Here is a 5,244-nt window from a genome sequence, read left to right as displayed (position 1 = left end):
GCAACCTTCGTCTGCCCTAATTTATTGGAATACAAATCCGTATCCACTATAATTAATAGCTATGGGTTCTCTCCATTATTATAATTGTTAATAGCAATAGTTGTTATTATTACAACAAAAAAATAGCTATGTACGAGTCATGACGTGGCTTAACCTCGGCCTTAACCACATAATTATATAGCCAGCTAACTAGTTGTAGACTGGGGTGCAGTAATGAATAGCAGCCAAGCTACGTAGCCACTGACGTGTGTACGTACCGTAGAATATACTATCTATGTTAAGATTTATCGAACGAGGAGTGTTTCTACAGAGTATTGGGTTCGCCGCTCCGTGTGGCATCCCGGCCGTACCTGGGGTTTAATAAATCCGCTATGCTCCACTATTATTATTATTTCGGTGTGTGTGTTGTGCAGAAATCTATGTGATTATAACGTAGAGGTGTGATTGTGATAATTATCTAAGAGGGTACAAAACTGATCGTGTGTGGGGGAGTTGACTATATGAGGAGGGATTGAGTTCCACTGTTTGATTGTCGAGGGGAAAAAGGAAAAATTTACAACTATCAATTCTAGTATCTATAGTTGATTGAAGTAGCCATTTGAAGTGTGGGATAGGAGTCAAACAATCGTAGTGATTGCCGAATGCTTGATTGATTATAACTTTACAGTAATGCTTACAGACCTTAATTGGCCTACACTTGCACGATACAGAGATGAACTGAAAGCCATAATGATGTTTAAAATAATTAATCGCCTTGTTGACATCCGAGTAAATCCGTTTCTGACACCCATATCCACTGTACATAGTACCAGAGGTCATAATATGAGATTTATGCAACCAATGACACGGATTGATTCTTATATGTACTCCTTTTTCCCTTCGGCAATCAAAATCTGGAATGATCTACCCCAAAATGTGATTGACTCCAATGATATTGATCAGTTCAAACAAAAACTAGCAATTATTTAATTTGTATACTTGTATGTATGTTGTGACCTGTGCACTATACTCTAATAGAGGTCTGCACAGTATTACCAATAATAATAATAATAATTATAAGCGCCGTGCCGAGAAAAAGCTGACATCCTGACATCCTATTATTATCTGACATCCTCTTTTTCATCAAATCACTTAAAACTCCTAATTCAATCGATAAGCGCCGTGCCGAGAAAAAGCGGTCTGGCCACGCGAGACTAGGGGGAGGTAAACAGTTGAGAAAACACTGACTCATTTGCGCCAACCAAGAAAACAGTGATTTTAATGATAGAATGAAAGGAATAGCTCGTAGTAACGCTTATACTTTTGTATATAATTTACTGGAAGGATTTCTACGAGTAGAGTCAAAGACCGCTGATGGTAGTCGCGGGTACTCACTCTTTTCACCCTATTTCATATCACTGTAGAACTACAAAAAAACGGTGAACCAAAAAGGCGAAAAAAATATAATCCTGAGTGTGATAGCAATGGCGGATCCAGGATGGGGTATTTGGGGCAAATGCCCCCCCCCCCCTCGACCTTGTGGAGGAACCAGCCATACTTCTAGTAAATACTAAGGCCAAGATCAATTTATGAAACTCATGAAAATATACATATTATTACAAATTTACCTGAAATCAAAGTGAAACTAGCTGTGAAATTGTCAACCAGCACTTTTGCGTGTAATAAGCGCCTCTAAAAATAATTATCGTGTTGTTGTTAGTTAAGGTTACGGGTTACCCAGTAAATAATTTTGTAGGCGCTTTGCTTATAGTTCTGTTTTAACCGTTTTGCACGGAAGAACACACTAAAATAACATGGCATATCAACGTACAAGAAATACCAAAAGCGGCGATACACTCAACAAGTGATGCGCTTGTACAGAAATGCAGGCACTAAACAGCGAAACTGTTGAGTTGCTATTCATCAAAAACCAGGTTTCATGGGAAGCCACACCATGATATTTAGCATTCATAAGCTATTACTTAGTGATTTCTAGGTCTTCACGAGCAAATTGAGTTGTTATCCGATTGTAACAACATTGTAGTGCACTCGCGGTATTTCCGTAGCAGAACTAGCTAATCGCCATTATCCTTGAAAGATACGACAATTAACCAGCCTCTAGTCAGTTTTCCCATAAAGTCTCCACGACAGGACCTAGATAATATAACCACCCATTGACACTGCCACAACAAATTAGTATTAATTCGCTGACAGCTGCTATTTTTGATGAATAATAACCACATTAAGCGGTAGCGCTAAACGCTGGTTCAACCATATTGCGGGGACTTAATTTTACGCTTGACTACCTTCCGCAGTAAATTATTAACACTCACTTTGTATGATTCCTCCGCTATTATCACGTGGCTATACAACGCTTTAAAGTTAACAACCTTCTCACTAACACCTGCTTAAGTTTTGTGCCAATGTTGCACCATCCATTATCACGCATCGAAAAATAATAACCTATTATTAAGCGCCTAACCCGAACCTTAAGACATTCACAGCTTTTTAAACAGCTTTTAAGACATCACAACGCCAAAATGGTAAAAATCAACAGTGAGACACTACTAAGAAGTGATTATTTGCTGCTTCGAAAATGCAGCAACTAGCTAACAAGAGAATCTGCTCTCCCCAACCACCTACCAACTTAGCCTGTTTGTGCCCCTCCCCTTGCCAACTCCTAGATCCGCCCCTGGTAAGGGTCCCAAAACACTCCCTTGGGGAACTCCAGATAGAACCAGCAATTTAAGGGAGCAGATAATGACTGGTTAATACGAACATGTTGAATTCTACCAGATTAGTAGCTCCTAAACCACTTCCACAATTTGCCCTGAATGCCAAAACTATATAGCTTACAAAGTAGTCTTTCTTTTTTTTCTTTTTGTGTTTGGGTGGAGGGAAAAGGGTCTGGTTTAACTCAGTCCAGTCTCCAGTCCAATAGCCATTTGTTCTGAATCCCTGGCCAGATTCTGAGGATTGCTTGAAGAACCACGAACAAGATGTTTTCTTGTTCCATGCACCTGTTGCAGCTACTGAGTGATTTCTGCTAGCTACAGGTGCATGATTGAAACACAAAAACTGCATGCATCAGTTTTACTTTGTTTGCGGTTGGTTTGGCATGTTTGCAGCCCTTCAAACAATCCCCAGAACGATCTGGGGATTCAGAATGACTGAAACATGATGGCCATTGCCAATTTGAAGTTAGCTACAGCATATCATTTTCCCCTAGCTACCCATACTGAAACAGCTACAAAAGGATAAAAAAGCAGTCTGGATACGAGACTGTATTATAGCTAACCAGGAGGGGGTGTACTTGATGTAGTAGCCCAGGACTTTTGGGGTCCAAATCAGGCAGCATGCATTTTTTTGACATTAGGGTGTTTAGCCCATTTGCAAGCTCCCGTTCATGTTGTCCATGCATTGTCCTGGTTCTATGTAACTAATGAGCAAAATAAAAAGAGACATGCTTATGATGAGAGGGTGGGAGAGCTTGCTGGTCTCCTCACAATAGCTAAGTGTAAACTATTCATGCTGCTATCACACTCACATATAATGAACTGTAGGGTTGACCATAAAACAGGAATTGCTTTTGTAGATCAAGTCTTGGTGAAGAATTATCGTCACCTTGAGGAACTTGACTATCACCTTCTGCTGCCCCAAAGGGATACAACTGATCAAAAGGAATGCACAAGGAAGTTCTCAGTAAGAACAGTAGAAGTACACCACTTGCTCTGATCATCATACCAAGCAGTTGCATGTAGCTATACTCTTGCAGTAATGTTAATTCCGGTTAAGTGTTCTACTTTTATAATCTGGCAAAAAAATGTCACTACAAGTTTTAGAGCTTAGGTGGCTTCCCTGGTTTGACCAGTGAGTGTGGCGCGTGTCTGGTATCCTGGTGGCCTACAGATCACAGTCACACTGGATTTGGCTTTTTTTCAGCATTTGTCCCACTTTACTTTAGGATACTAAACTCACTAATTTTTGCTTAGATTCCCTGGGCTAGTAGTAGGAGTAGCAAAACTCCATAGATCCAACTATATGATGTGCAAAAACCAAAAACTGCCAGTCCAGTGTTCCAGTCCAGCTGGTAGTCCAGTCCACTGAATAGTAATGCCCATTGGATGGCATGCAGTGAATGTCAGGTGGTACATACTGTATATACACTACCTTATAATTGTAATCACATACTTTTTTAGAGACCATTTTGTTCTTAATAGCTTTCCATAAGTTAATATTCATGTAGCTAGCATGACAGAAAAAGTGGTTGATAGCTCAGTATGGCCCAAAATGGCTTCAGAAATCAAGTCACCTAATATGTGCATTATTGTATTGCTTCTTAAAAATATATGTTAGTGTGACTTAACCCAAGGTGTACATAGTGGCAGCCTGTGATGCTGTTATTGACACTTTCTCAAATTCATCTTGAGATAAATCACCTTGAATGCATGTGTAACCATAATAATGTCAGATATGTACTTTGATGTAAGGCAAAATAATTACAACAGTATACACAGTGAGGTTTCCATATTGATTTTCTTGTAAAGAATGATCTTTAACTCAGGAATGCACAACCCTTATGAAGGTGTTACAATATTATTACCTTGTAAAGGACTTCTGAGAATTCCTATTAGACCGTTTTTAAATGATGCTTGTGTAACATGAAACATCATAGAATTTATGGTGTCATGCAAAAGATTTGATCTTTATCGTAAAGTTTATTATGAAGACAACTAAAATTTTCATATTCAATATACTTGTATGTGCACATTGTATGAAAAGAAAAGATATCATAATACTACAAAGCATGCACAGTGTAACTCTCTCTGTCATCTGATGCCTGGTATAATAGATAATCCAGAATACCCCTGATGACACAGCATTATATATGTAGTACTGCTTTTTACTAAACAACACCACCTTCCTGTGAAAATGCATGTTACTATACATCTACACCTTCTGTATAGTATGTTGCATTGACTAAAATCCCCATCACATTAAACTTTACTTGTATAGTTTGTGTCATTGTGGCCTGCACTTGTACTGCACAATTCAGTTAATCTAAAGGCCAGATTCAAAAGCCCCAGTACTGTTGGAAAATTTGTCCATAATACTTCTACAATCATTCTATAATTCTCCTAACTGTATGTATTGGGAGTTGGAGGTTACATATGATGGGTGCATCACACTCTAATATTAGCCATAATTAATTAGCTATGCCTTACTTTATTTAAGTATTCAAACAAGCTAGGACTGACAAAAAGG

Source organism: Dysidea avara, chromosome 1 (assembly GCF_963678975.1).
Source record: "Dysidea avara chromosome 1, odDysAvar1.4, whole genome shotgun sequence".
In the NCBI taxonomy this organism is placed as follows: Eukaryota; Metazoa; Porifera; class Demospongiae; order Dictyoceratida; family Dysideidae; genus Dysidea; species Dysidea avara.
This window is presented reverse-complemented; position numbering follows the sequence as displayed.